Below are 15311 nucleotides of genomic sequence, written 5' to 3'. Positions count from 1 at the left end.
ATGATCCCAGGGTCCTGGCTCTCAATCCCAGGGATTAAGTCCTTGCATCCAGCTCCTTGCTCAGCGAGGAGCCTGCTTCTCCCTCTGCCTGTTCTGCCTTCTGCTCCCCCTGCTTGTGCTCTCTCTCTCTCTCTCTCTCTCTCTGATAAATAAATAAGTAAAATCTTTTAAAATTTTTAAAAATAAGATGAGAAGGAGCTGAGGAAGGGCAGGAGGAGGAAAGGAGGGCAGGGATCAGGAAAGGAGGGAAGCCAGAGAGAATTGGGGTTATAAGAGACAGAAACAGCTAGACAAGAGGGTCAGTCTTTATGTAGGAAGAAAGCTGATATTGTTTAAAAGAGACCTCCATAGGTGGAAGTCTATCTGAATTGCTCTTTTTTTCAGTCGCTTCTTTTTACACATTCAAGAAAACCACCCATTTCAAGTTAGCTACTTTTCTTTGGCCCCAAGGTATCATGCAAATATATATAAGTTCTGACTTGTCTCAAAAGCCCCACCTTTGGAGCTCCTCATTGGAGTTCAATATAGTCTTTCCTGAAGTCCTATTACTTAAAGAGGAACCTAACAGTTAGGATCAGTGTGGCAGAACATATGACTCCTGGGGGTGGATGGAGTGGGGAGAGAAATGTTGGGTTGGTGTTTTCCATAATAAAAGAGATCCTAGATGGAAGAAGGGAGAAGTGCTTTGTCCTACCTAAGACTATCATCGAATTCTCTACTTGCCCAGAGAATCCCAAAAGACGAAGGTAAATAGATGGAGCGACTTATCAGACAATAGGTTAACCTTTCAAAGAAACCCAAGCCTGAAACGTCCATGCAACAAAGGAAAACTGGAGCAAAAGATTGAAGGAGGACCCAACAGAGGTCACCAAGAAGGGAGGAAGCAAGAGTTCCTCAGCATCTTCTCTCCATCTCTGAAACCTCGGAAGGATTCAGGGCTCATCTAGGCTCTGCATAAGTCATGGCATCCAACTGCCAAGGCAAAAAAATATATATATATATATAGTTAAATGACCCAAATAGAGATTGAGGGCTTTATTCAGCTGATATGCCTCAGGGAGCACCTCAAAATTAGGTAATACTCTTAATGGAAGTAGGATTGGAATTGTCATAGGACAAGAAGAGAGAGCTCCGTGACTTTGGTCTTGTCCCAGGTTACAGTTTTGTTTATCTGTGATTGCTGCCAAAGCTCGCTGTTGCAAAGGTTGAGATGGAGTGATTTCTGTGCCTCTTTCTCAGGTCACAAAATTTCATTCTGGCAGCTGACAGGAGTCTTTGGAAAGCTCCTTGCAAGCCTGGATTGTCTGTTGGCTATCTAACGCCAGTTAGGGTTCATGGGAGCAGGACTGGGAAAAGATAAAAAGGCCAACAGAGAAGGGGTGGGAGTGGGGTGAAGGGAACCAAGGCAAAAGTCTAAGCACAAAATACTGGTGTCTGTTTTAATTTTTTACCATAGGAGGTAATAACCTGGGTTCATTTAAGGGCATGACCAGGCAGGACATTTCTCCTTTAACCGTTTGGTGATAATTGGGTTTGAGCCCGTGCTTTGCATCTAGGAAGCCCTTGGCAATAGCCCTCCCAAATAGAGCAAGAGTCCTTTGGCCCTAATGGGCAGGTTTTCTATTACTGAAACTGAAGCCAACCAGGGAAAGGGAGGCAGAAAAACTTTTCGGACTACTTTTCTGGAACAATGCATTCCTGAACTCTGCCCAGCCACACCCTTGCCCCACCCTGAGGGCCCTGGCCACTCCTGAACGTGGAATTCACACACAAGCCAACGGCCAAGTTCAGAGCTAAGGAACACCTGTGTCTATGAGGAAATGAGCTGGTCTGATCTCTTCCCTCTTCCCAGAGGCTACAAACATGAGAGGTTCACACAGTCTTGCATTTCCCTGCCCAGCAGCAGGACACAGGCTGACTCATTGCCAAGCAAGCATTAAGCAGCTACTCTGGGCCAGCCTCAGTGAATACAAAAGTGAATAACACCAAGCTATGAATAAACACTTGATAAATTTAGCTTTCCTCATACATCTCTTTGCTCAGCAAAGAGCTTTCCCAGAATTGGCGGAATCCACCATTCACAGGATCTGAATATCAGATCATTGAGAAGTTCAGAGTCTTGAAGCTTTGTATCAGGATGGTAAGGTAAGGAGGAAATATAGAACCTGAGAGGTCCAACTTTCTGGATGATTTTGACTGATTTCAGTCAAAATATCAGGGCTTTTCCTAGAAGCCACCGATGCAGCCCTAACCCCACACCTTCTTCATTTTATACTTGTTCTGGTTCCAATACTAGAAAGGTAATTCTTTTTCTTTTTATATTTAATCTTGAAGTATCTTGGGTAAGAAGGGGCTTTGACATATTGGGGATTACAAAGTGCAAAACAAAGAGTGTATTAGAACAGATATGTAGGGTCATTTCCCTGGTCTAGCTCACCTATCCAGGAACATCACAAATCTCATAACCAGTCTCCATGAGGGTAGCTCATGGAGAGCTTGGAAGCTTTCCATTTGCTTCCAAGACTAGGCCATACCTGCCAAGGATTCTTTACCCCCTGCCTCTGATGGGGTTCTTAGAAGCAGTGGCTGACACAGGAATTTCTGTGGAAGTGATGTATTGAAGAAGGGCCCTAGGCAGGGGACGTGGTGTGGTTGGCTAGAGTGTGACCTCAGCAGGAGACTGGCTTTAGCCTAATCCCACAAGGCAGCTCTTGGCACACTGATTGCACCTTTGTATGTTACTGGCCAAAGTCTGCTGTAGGCAAAGGGGCATGGAGATTGCCAGGCAATCTAGAGAAGAAGGCATCTGTAAGTTATCAGCTAACAATTGCAGCAGCTGGAATATGAATGTAAGGGCAAGAAAAAAGAATCCGGGTGAGGGTTCAGCAGTCTCCTCTACCACTCTTTCCATCACTGTCTTCTAAATCAGGAGTCAGCAAACTTTCCATAAAGGGCCAAGTTGTGAATAGTTTAAGCTTTTGCCATACGGTCCCTGTTATAGGCACTCAGCTCTATAATCGTAGCACAAAAGTAGCCATAGACAAAATGTAAATGAATGGACAAGATTGCGTTCCCATAAAATCTTATTTACAAAAACAGGCTACTGTGTCTTCCACCTGCCCTTGTGGAAACAGAGATCTTGGTCTGCCACTGGCATTGAGTGTGAGAGGCAGATGTGGACTGTGGTGGAAAATACTGGGCTTCTAACCACAGCCCTGTCTCTCCCCAGCTTTGGCTTTTTCACATACTGGTGCCAAAAACCCAATTCAAATGAACTCAGTGAAAATAGAGTAGGGGAAAGGAGTACTTAGTGACTCAGGTAATCTAACCATAGGTGGGCTAGCTTCAGGAACGACAGTTCTAAGACATCAAACTTTTTAGGGCCTGCCCTCTACTTATTCAGCATTTTGGCTTTGGTGTCTTCCACTAACAGTAGACTTGATTTCTTTTTTTTAAATTAATTTATTTATTTGGGGGGCATGGGAGTGGGGTACAGAGAGAGAGAAAGAGGGAGAGAATCCTAAGTAGACTATCCACTGGACACAAAGTCCAACACAGGGACAATCTCTTGACCCTGAAATCATGACCTGACCTGAAATCAAGAGTCAGACACTTAACCAACTCCACCACTCGGGGTCACCTCAACAGACTTGATTTCTGCACCAGGGAACATGGCCTCAGGCAGTTCTGGATTCAAGTATGAATGACCCTAATCCTGGAAAGGAAAGAGTATCTTCTCTAGCTTGGGTGAGGTAAGAAATTCAGCAGAAGAAAATTGGATCATTCACCCTCCTTCCCATCTCCATAACCAGGATGATAGATAGGGTTTGACACAAGATAGGTGTTAAGGAAAGCCTAGATTAGGCCATTGGGGAATCATTTTGACCAAAATCTGCATGAATTATGTCAATACAATAACTTGTGAAGCCTCAGTTTATTCTTTTTCCTCTCTGCCTATTATAAGATTTCAGTACTTGACAAATATTTTTGAGCACATACTATGTACCAGGTACTGTGCTAGGTGGGTAGTATTTAATTCGTATGAATAAGACAGAAATATCTCTGTCTTCACTTACAGTCCTATAAGTGAGCTTTGCAAAACCCAAAACAGTAGACCCAGATCTTGGTTCCAGTGGTTTGAGAATCACAAAACAAGGTATGTGGCTCTAAAGAATAGCCCCCATTTTACTGTTTCCACTTATTTTCCCTTCATTGTCTCTATCCTATTGCATTGTCCTCCATCATGCCATGGAACCACCCTGGAAAAGGTCACCAGGTACTTCCTTATTGCCAAAATAAATGCATTTTTGTCCTCACTTGCATTGAATTTGGTTGCAGTTGAAGTTGTTGTCTACTGTCTATGTTCTGAAACTGGTCTTAGAAGGCAGTTACTCTTGTTCTTCTCCTAGATACTTGAATTAGAGGTCAGTTAATGATGCTTTAAAATTTTTACTTTCTATGCTTTTTAAAAATAAATGAGGTTTTATACTGAAAACCTAATCTTTAAAATAAAGTAACTTAAGTTAAATAAGGTTAATCAGAAAGTTAAAAAGTCTTAGGAGTCAAGAGAAATGGTTTTTAAGATTTTATTCATTTATCTGAGAGAGAGAGAGAGCACACAAACAAAGGGAGTGGCAGGCAGAGGCAGAGGGAGCCCCATGCAAGGCTCAATCCCAGGACAGTGGAATGATAACCCGAGCGAATGGCAGATGCTTAACTGACTGAACCACCCAGGCACCCCAGAAAATGGGTTTTAAATCCAACCCTAATTCTATCTAGCTAACGGGATAAATTCTGCACCTTTCATTAACCCAAGAAGAGGGAATATTGCTAGATACAATTTATTAAACATGGACTATACATTCTCTGCACCAGATATGTAATACTAGGCATGAAAGTTATCAAGATGATGAAGAGTCTGCCAAGAACTTTCACAAAGAGTATTGGGGGAGGGGCTGGGAAGCTTCTGTAGATGAAATCATTGTCTTGAAGGATGAGCAAGTGTTTTGCAGGCAAACTAGGTGGCATGCCAGACAGGGTCAGGGCAGGAATATCAGAAAACAAAGTAAAGTTGGTGCTGGGAGTCCTGACGATGTCCTCATGACTGAATTGTGAAGTTTAAGGGTGGGGACAGAGGGTCCAAGATAAGGCCAGAGGAAGAGAGGAGTCCAGTCAAGGAAGGAAATGTGAAATTTGAAATTTCATGGAGGTGATGGGGGGCAGTAGAGCTGGGGGTCCCTTAATCTAGACTGTTGTATGGTTGACAATCATTTTACATGGGTTAGCTACTTCAATTTCTACTGGGTTGCCTACCTTTCTTTTTCTTATGAATTGGTAAGGCTTTATACAATCCTGATCTTAATAATTTGCCTGCCTTCCAAAATTGCAAATCTTTTCTCTTAGTTTCTCACTAATTTTTTTATGCTTGCTTATGTGTCTTTGCCATACAGAAGGTCTGTAGTTTCATGTAGATACATGGTCTTTTACTTTAATGAATTCAGACAATTAATTTTGTATCTTAAAAAAAATCCCTCTTCATTTTAAATGTGAAAAATATTCTCTTGTCTAATTTTATAGTTTTGGTTTTATGGTTAGCTCTTTATTCTAGCTGAGGAATTATTTTTGTGCATGCTGTAAGGTAGATATCTAACTTTTTCTCTAAAGAAAGAACCATCTTTTACAACACCATTTATTGTACTATTATTTTTCACAGTATGAAATGCCATCTTAACCACATTCTAAGTATTCCAGATTTCCCTATGTGCATTAATTTGTATCTGTAAATATGTATAAATTGAAAACCACCAAAACTTCAGTTAGAAAATGGTCAAAAGACATAAACAGACAATGCATAGATAAAACATTTGACTCACCTCCAATCTCAATAGAAACATAAAGTACTGATTAAAAAAATAAAATAAAATAGTTTATTTTTAAATCAGCAGAATGTCACACTAGTAATTAAAAATAAGCCAGTTAGTAAAGGTACATTTTAATGAACATTCTCATTCTCTGCTGATGAGACTGTAAATTGGTGCAATCTTTCTATCCCTAAAGCATTAATTCTCATTAGCACAAATCCTCTTTTAGCAGTGCATTCTAAAGAAACAGTCGGAGATTCAGTCAAGGATTTGTATAAAGGATGTTCATCACAGTTATACTTAAAACCATGACAAATTTAAAGCAACCTAAATGTTGAACAATACAGATTAGTTAAATTAATTACGGTACAAGCATATGAGAGAATATTATGATTTTACAGCTCTATTTTAATAATCAGTTTATCAGTAAAGAAAATGTTTTTACATGACTCAGTATTCATTCGTTAATAACAAGTCTTGCCAAGTTAATTTCATTTCTTCTTTAAAGGAAGGGACAATCAGACTAATATGTAAGTGGAATTCAACACATTTAAAGGGTGTTTAGAACCCTTAATATACATGTATAGAATTCCTGGTACACTTGGTGGGTTATAGTTGCCCGGTATTAGATATATAGATGTAAATAAAATGTAATCCCTGGCCTCAAGAGTTCATAATACAAAGGCAGAAGATAACAAACAAATGGAAAATAATAATACAGTATTGTAAATGCAAGAGTATTCAGACTCATCCCATAAAAGAGCACAGGAATGGATATGAACTCAATCCAAAGGCAACAGGGCAGAATGACATAGAACTAGTGTATCTGGATTTCTGCAATATGTTTCAGAATTACTCTCCCATTCTCTGTATGGATCTCCAATGGAAGATACTGGAAAGATAGCAAATCAATTTGATAGGTCCATTGCAAAATTGTATCTGATAATCACTCTCTATCAGCATACTTCAGGATGCTATACTTGATCTTTCTGGTTCTTTCAAAAATGTTTTAAATTATTTGGATGAAGACGCAAAATATATGCTTTAAGCATTTACAAATGACTTAAGGATAGGAGGAATAGTTAACATAAAAGATGAGGGCAGCAAGAGTCAAGAACCATCTGGCAAAGCTTAATGATGGACTTTACTGACAGGATGAGAATTAACCAGTATGCAAAGTCCCACATTTACTTCAAAGAATGGGTTAGCCTAGAGTAGGTAGCATTTTATATTTTAGAAGACCACGGGAGTCTCAATGTCATACTGGAAATCCTAGCTAATGCAACAAAACAAAAGGAAATAAAAGATTTACAAATTGGGAAGAAAGTGGGCACCTGGGTGGCTCAGTGGGTTAAGCCTCTGCCTTCAGCTCAGGTCATGATCTCAGGGTCCTGTGATGGAGCACCACATCAGGCTCTCTGCTCAGCAGGGAGCCTGCTTCTTCCTCTCTCTCTGCCTGCCTCACTGCCTACTTGTGATCTCTGTCTGTCAAATTAAAAAAAAAAAATCTAAAAAATAAAAACTAAATTAAATTTAAAAAAAAACAAATTGGGAAGAAAGAAATAAAATGATTTTTGTTCACAGATAACATGATCATCTATGTAGAAAGTCTGAAAGAATCAACAAAAAAAAACTTCTGAAACTAATAACCAGCTACAGTAGAGTGGTAAGATAGAAGGTTAATACAAAAGTCAATAACTTTCCTGCATACCAACAAATAACAAGTGGAATTTGAAATTAAAAATACTGTACCATTTCCATTCATACTCCAAAAAATGAAGTACTTAGTTATAAATCTAACAAAATATGTACATGATATATATGAGAAAAACTACAGAACTCTGATAAATGAGATAAAAAAAAGAAGTAAATGCAGTAATATTATAAGTAAATAGAGAAATATTCTATACTCATGGGTAGGAAGATTCAATATTGTCAAGATGCCAGTTATTCCCAATTTGATCTATTGATTCAATGCAATCACAATCAAAATCCCAGAAAGTTATTTTGTGGAAATCAACAAACTAATTCTAAAGTTTATATAAAGAGGCAAAAGACCCAGGAGAGCTAACACAATATTGAAGGAGAAAACAAATTTGGAAGACTGACACTACTCAATTTCAAGACTTACTACAAAGCTACACTACACAAGATAGTGTGTTATTAGCAAAAGAATAGATAAGTAAATCAAAGGAACAAAATAGAGAGCCCAGGAACAGACCTACATAAATATAATCAACTGGTCTTTGACAAAGGATCAAAGGCGAGTCAAGGGAGCAAAAATAGACTTTTCAATAAACGATATTGAAACAACCGTATATTCACATGAAAAAAAAATCAGTCTAAGCACAGACCTTTTACTCTTCACAAAAATTAACATAAAATGGATCATAGACCTACATGTAAAATGCAATATGGTAGAGTAGTAAGATAAACCCCTAGAAAATAACATAGAAAAAAAATCTAGATGACCTGAGTTTGGCAATAACCCTCTAGATGCAACACCAAAGGCATGACCTATAAAAGAAATAATCAGCTGGACCTAATTAAAAATAACACTTCTGCTCTGAAAAGAACACTTTCAAGAGAATGAAAAGACAAGCCACAGACTAGGAAAGGATATTGAAAAAGACATATCAGATAAAGGACTGTTATCCAAAATATGCAAAGAACTCTTAAAATTCAACAGTAAGAACACAAACAACCCAATTAAAAACTGGGCTAAAGATCTTAACCAACAGCTCAACAAAGAAGATATATAGATGGTGATGAAGCATATGAAAAGATGTTTCGTGTCACATGTCATCAAGAAAATAAAAATTAAAACAACAATGAGATATCACTACACAGCTATTAGAATGGCCAAACTCTAGAACACTGACAATACCTGATGCTGGAAAGGATGTGGAACAATGGGAACTCACATTCATTGCTGCTGAGAATGCAAATGGTACAACCACTTTGGAAGACAGCTTGGTGGTTTCTTACAAAGCTAAACATATTTTTACCAAATGATCTAGCAATCATGCTTCTGGGTACTTACCCAAAGGAGTTAAAAACACACAAAAACATGCACATGGATATTCATGCCAAAACTTGGAAGCAACAAAGATGCCCTTCAATAGGATAGGAGACAAACTGGTGCATGCAAGCAGTGGAATATTATTCACCATTAAAAATAAATGAGCTACTATGGGTGCCTGGGTGGCTCAGTGGGTTAAGCCGCTGCCTTTGGCTCAGGTCATGATATCAGGGTCCTGGGATCGAGTTCCGCATCGGGCTCTCTGCTCAGCAGGGAACCTGCTTCCTCCTCTCTCTCTCTGCCTACTTGTGATCTCTCTCTGTCAAATAAATAAATCTAAAACAATAAAAAAAATAAATGAGCTACCAAGCCATGAAAAGACACGAGGAAACTTAAGTGCATACACTAAGTGAAAGAGGCCCATCTGAAGAGGTTACATATTATAGGATTCCAACTATATGACATTCTGGGAAAAGCAAAACTGTGGAAACAGTAAAAAAAAAATCAGTGGTTGCCAGGGGTTCGGTGGAAGAAAAGGTGAATAGGTAGAACTCAGAAGATTTTCAGGGCACTGAAACCACCCTGTAATCACTATACTATACTATACTATATTATACTAATTGTAATGGTGGATCATGTCATTATACACTTGTTCAAATCTATAGAATATACACCAAGAGCAAACCCTAATGTAGACCATGGGCTCTGGATGATGATGATGTATCATCATGGACTCATCAGTTGTGACAAATGCATCATTCTGATGGGGGAGGCTCTCTGGGGGTATAGGTTATATAGGAAATTGCTACTTTCCGCTCAACTTTGTTGCAATTCTAAAATTGCTCTAAACATATTTATTTATTTATTTATTTGACAGAGAGAGATCACAAGTAGGCAGAGAGGCAGGCAGAGAGAGAGAGAGAGGAGGAGGAGGCAGGCTCCCCGCTGAGCAGAGAGCATGATGTGGGGCTCGATCCCAGGACCCCAGGATCATGACCCAAGCTGAAGACAGAGGCTTTAATCCACTGAACTACCCAGGTGCCCCTAAACATATTTTTTTAAAATGAAGGCATTTTGAGTTCAAGTTCAATGCACTCTTAGAGGACACCAATGCGTTTCTGTCCAAGACATGAGATGTGCCAGCATAACAGTCATCTATAGCAGATGAACCACACCTGAAACCAGACAGGTATCTACCTTCAAGGAAGGACTGTTCCTTGCCAGATCACACTAGAAACAAAGGAAAGAATTGGAACTATTTCATGTGAGACAGAGAACATGAGAATCCTTCCCAAGTGTCTGATGGGTCACTTATTTTATATGGCAACAGAAGGGAGACTGGGCATGTTAGAAGGGGACGTGTTTCTTGACATTTGAGAAAGCACTTATGAGCACTTAAGGACAGGTGGTGCATCTAAATAACATTGTCAAAGACTTACTCTGTGTCATGGAGCTTTTCTTTTAATCCTCACTCCATTTTATGAAGTCAATATTACCATTATCCTCATATTACGCACATAAAATAGATTTGCTGAATTGAATGAAAATTCATATAAGCTGCCCATAAATAAAACAGATTACCTTCAAGGCAGTAAGTATCCAGGCTGATGCAGAGGGCATGTAGCACTGGGTCCCTTCCAGTCTAAAATGCTGTAATTCTATAATTAGGGGAACTCAAGATCATACGGGACACAGTTTCCCTGTTCAGGGAAAGTGTGTGAAAATTTTCTAGATAGTCATTCAAAAAGAAGCAAGAATGCAGAGAGTCTTTCTGTGCAGCCCTTCTCCTTCAAGCAGGAGCAATTAGTCATGTTTTTCTTCTAGAGACAGGCCCAGATCTATAGACTTGCTGAGCCATCTTGCCCACTGTAGTGGGTGAATTCAATGCCTGGTTGAATCCATTGCCTGGTTGAACCCAGATGCCCATGTTTCCAGAGACTTTGGTGTGGAGACAGTTCAAATGCCATGGCTTCTACCTCTTTGTTCTTGACTGGTCTTCCTATTCCTCAGCTGAGATGGGAGTCTTATCCACCATACATTTGACATTTTTGAGCATATAATATGTGCTAGGTCCCATGTAACTTGTCCAAAAAGCCCATAATAACAGTAAACACTATTGTTATTCCATTTCTTATTAAGTAAGCTCTACACCCAGCACAGATACTGAACTCAAGAACCCAAGATCAAGAGTCACATGCTCTACCAAGTGAGTGAACCAGGTGCACCATTGTTATTATCATCTTATAGATATAGAAACTGAGGTTTAGCAAGTCCCTAAAATACCAGGACTACTACAGGCTGGACCCAGGATTCAAACCTGAATCTATTGATGTCTCAATCCATGCTCTTCCCCATCATCTCCTGGAACTATTTCTCTTGGCAAAGACCCCCATGTCTTGCCTAAGTGTTACCGTGCTTAGGATCATGGATGGATTGGTTATCTATAGCCATGGAGCTTCTACTCACAAGAATTGTACATGAAATATCTCAGGGCTGTGCCCACCAGCTAGATATCACAGAGCTTGACTTCTGAACTAGCAGCAGGCCACCTTGATGACCTTTAGAGCAAACCACCAAGGCCAAACTGGTTTCTCCTAAACCCGCTTCCATAGGACCATATTGCTAGATTCCCACCAGGAACTAATAAAGACAATAAGGATGAAGGAAATGGAGAGGATGTGTGAATCAAAGTGAAATAGTCTGAAAATTTTCACATCCTTTAAGCTCTTGAAATATAACTGAAAGTTTTATCAGAAGTAACTGGGGGAAAGTCAGAGTAAAAGTTTATGCGAAGCTTGAAAGAATGGAGAAAGACCTAATAAGAGCATCAGCAGACACAGTAAAGAAGTAATGATATATTTAGTGCAAAAGCCTATCCAAAAAGGGAAGCATATGGAAGAAGGCCATAGCAGGTTACTAAAAGCAGGCGAGTAAGTTTTGACCTCGTGAGGAAAGTCTTTGGAGATTCCAAGAGAGCTACAGACACATTCCCATTTTGAGTCCTTTGAGTCTCAGTCCCACAAACCCAGAGCCTACACTGGGGATTAGCAATGCTTGGTGGTTCAAGTTCCCTGGGAAAAGGCTTAGAAGAGGCAGAGAGGTTTAGTTGGCTTATCTCAGCATCAGACATGATTACACATCTAGGAGCTGAGATATTTGAGCCCTGGGGAGACTTTCATATATGTGAAGAGGACCTGCAGTTCCCCAGCCTGTTCCTGGAATGCTACAATTCTGGGAATTTGCTAGTCCTGCACTGTGAAGGCATACTCAGACCTACACAACGGTTCCAAGAGCCGAGAGCAGTTACCTATTAGGGTGATGCTGGAGCTGAGATAAAGGCAATGACCAAGGGAAGGTCCTGGGAAATTATCTGACTGGACGTGCTATGTGTGAGCAGCGAGAGAAATGTCAATGGGTATTTCCATCTAGACGGCCTATAAAATCTCTAGAGAAGGTTTGTAAAGATAGTGAACCCGTTATTAGACAGACACAATTGCATACAATTATCATTCAATTGCTATAATGAGTATTGTAATCTCATTATGAGAGTACAGGCCTGCTGACCAATGACATCCTTGCTATAATTGTTAAAATTACTAGCTCAGTGTGGCTTTTTTAAAAAATTTTTTAACTGCATTGCTCTTGTATTCAATGGAACACTCTCCTTTAACACAGGGTTGAATCATAAGCCAAAAAAAAAAAAAAAAAAAAAAGCCCAGAGAAATTTCTGCAGATAAACCAGTGAAGAGAATGCATATTATATATTATTGTCAATATAATCACTCTATGAAGAGGGAAGGGGAGAAAAAAGGAAGTAGAATGAAAAACAAGAGGCTCCAACCCCTAGACACTGCAAAACATTCAGATGTTTGGGATTAAAATAAAATTTAAAAGGAAACCTTCCAGGAAGGAGGGGAGCAAATGGAATCTGAGGTAGCTTAGGTGCTCAGGAAGCATGGAAACGACTCTCCAGGGTGGCAGACAAGTCAAACGTGACTTGAGTGGCCCCACCTACCACTCCAGAAGTGCCAAGATGGATGTCAACCCCAGACCTGGAAATTAACCCACTATTCTACAAAGGTGGCAGAGACAAAAATATTCATACTACAAAAAAGAAAATTTTTTTTCACCGCAACCCTGAAAATCTGAGAACCAAAAGAACCCGTCCTCAACAACTGGCTTGACGTTAATGGCTGAATTTCTGCCTAAAACCATCTGCTCTCTCTTCTCCTTGGGAAGAGAAGAACAAGGAATGGACAAAAAGGAAAAGAATCTAATTGCAGCAGAAGATTAAGGAACACCGTCTCCTTGGATGGAGTCTGAAGGAAGGAAGAGATAAGGAAATAACAAGAGAAAAAGCAAAAAACTAATATAAATTTCATGATAAGGACGGAGACCCCACGTTCTGATTCTGTCCACAAACTCAGGCTGCTTTGCCAAACCAGCCTGTCCACCAGGGGCGCTTCTGAGGCTGTCTAGCTGAAAAGGTCACATTGGGCTTGGAAAGTCCTCACTCTGATGGTTCAGGCCATTGCCACCGCGGGGAGGGATCTTTGCCGCCATGGCAAGGGGGTACTGGAAGACATACTGCAGCGGAGCAGAAGGGTTGTGGTGGAGGCTGCTGCTGCTGCTGCCATGGGAGAAGAGGACCAGAGGGAGGTGGTGGGGGCTGCCCACTGGAAGGCAGTGGTGGCATCATGTCCGTTGGAGGTGTTAGCATCATAAGTTTTCCTTGATGAGAGCAATAGACCCCAGAGCCCACAGGTGTACTTCCCAGGTACCAATCCATTGGAGGAGGGCCATGGTGCCCAGGCAGGAGGGGGCCCTGGTTCATCTGTGGTGGTGGTAGCTGTGTCCAAGGGAGTGGGGGTCCATTAAGGTTATGCTGCATGGGATGTCCAGCATGTCCACTTGTCAAGCTGGGCAATAGGTGTGGGAGACTGGGGACCACCTCCAGGAGCAGCTCTGTGCATGCCATTGTAGGACCAACTCTGAAACACCAGAATTCATCATTCAAGGCGGGCAGCTCTGGGTGGTAGACATGGCAGACAGGGGAGGTGGATTGTTGGTGGGAGCAGCAGGCCCAGGAGCACTGACCAGGGGCATGGTGGTGGGCCCAGAGGCGGAGACCACAGGTGCTTCACCTGGTTCAGCCATGAGATTGAACCATCCATGCTTTCTTCTGAACTGATTAGGAGTCAGCAGGCCTTTGGAATACCCAATCAGAAGCAGCGTGGCCACACTTGATCCACGCTATGGTATTGGTAGTGCTGTGGGTCTCTGAACTCTACCAGGTTCTTATGATCCTGCTCTTGTCTTCCTGAAGGGTCCTATTCAAGCAAGCCAACTACTGAAGCTGCATCTTCCATAGATCATTCCGGTCTTCAGGGGTCTCAATACCCTGTTTCAGGATGTTTCTTATCTGTTCCATGGCATTCTTCACATTCTCTATGGAGCTGGTGGTAACTAGGGCAAGAAATGGCTCACCTTCTGCACACAACATCAGGTCATCTTGGTGCCCAGCTTTCCCTTCTTTGACAGACCCTTTTTCCCAGACCAGAACCTTGGTATTATACTCCTTCTCTGTGTTCTTCAGGGTGTCCCCTCTGGGCCCAATCAGCAGCCCCATGAAGTTGATTTCTGGATATGCATCTTGTACAATCATTATTTTATCACTCACACATTTTGTTGGAGGTTTGTAATCTGCAGGAGTCTTAAAATCAGGGTTGAGGGCAACCATCTCTGTGATGAGGTTGTGCCACTTTAGGCATTTGGTTGGTGTGCAACTTGCGGGTGTTAAGTAAGCCTCTTCCCCTTGCTATTGTAGATAGGCTTAGGGAAATGGGACCTGTCCTGAGGGTTAGGGGAATGCCCATGTCTCCTGTGTCCAGCAGTTGCAGATTGTTCCCAAATAAGTCCGGGGGGGATAACTGTAGGCAATCCTAGATTCACCATCTTCTGTTTCATTGGATCTTGGTTCCAGGGGCTCCTCTTCCACTTCATACTTGGGAAGTTGAGCAGCATCATGGTATGCACTCTGGTCACCATGGTGACCCCCAGACCAGGTGGTGGTGGCTTCTTCGTGAACCTTCCAGGGGGAGGGGATCTGATTACGTTGCTATGGAGCACGTGGAGCCCGTCGTCTCACCACCCCTCACCCCACCAGCAACTGGGCCAGACATATTTGGTCCATTTTTGAAAACTTTTTTTTTAAGACATAGACAGCGAGAGAGGGAATACAAGCAGGAGTAGGAGAGGAAGGCACAAGTTCCCGCTGAGCAGGGAGCCTGATGTGGGGCTCTATTCCAGGACCCTGAGATCATGACCTGAACTGAAGGCAGATGCTTAACAACTGAGCCACCCAGGAGCCCCTGAAAAAGTTTGTTATGAAACACTAAACCTCTTGTTGCCTTCATGGTTCAGTCAGT

General features: G+C 41.3%; 1 pseudogene; it reads right to left on the bottom strand.

The window, feature by feature from the left end:
* Positions 1 to 13228: 13228 nt before the first annotated feature.
* On the bottom strand, positions 13229 to 14895 carry LOC101681915 (annotated as a pseudogene).
* Between the last annotated feature and the right edge of the window lie 416 nt (positions 14896 to 15311).

The sequence above is a fragment of the Mustela putorius genome, unplaced genomic scaffold (assembly GCF_011764305.1).
Source record: "Mustela putorius furo isolate JIRA1106 unplaced genomic scaffold, ASM1176430v1.1 tig00003903_pilon_pilon_pilon, whole genome shotgun sequence".
Lineage (NCBI taxonomy): Eukaryota > Metazoa > Chordata > Mammalia > Carnivora > Mustelidae > Mustela > Mustela putorius.
Note: the sequence above shows the minus strand (reverse complement) of the source record. Positions and strands in the feature narration are given on the sequence as shown.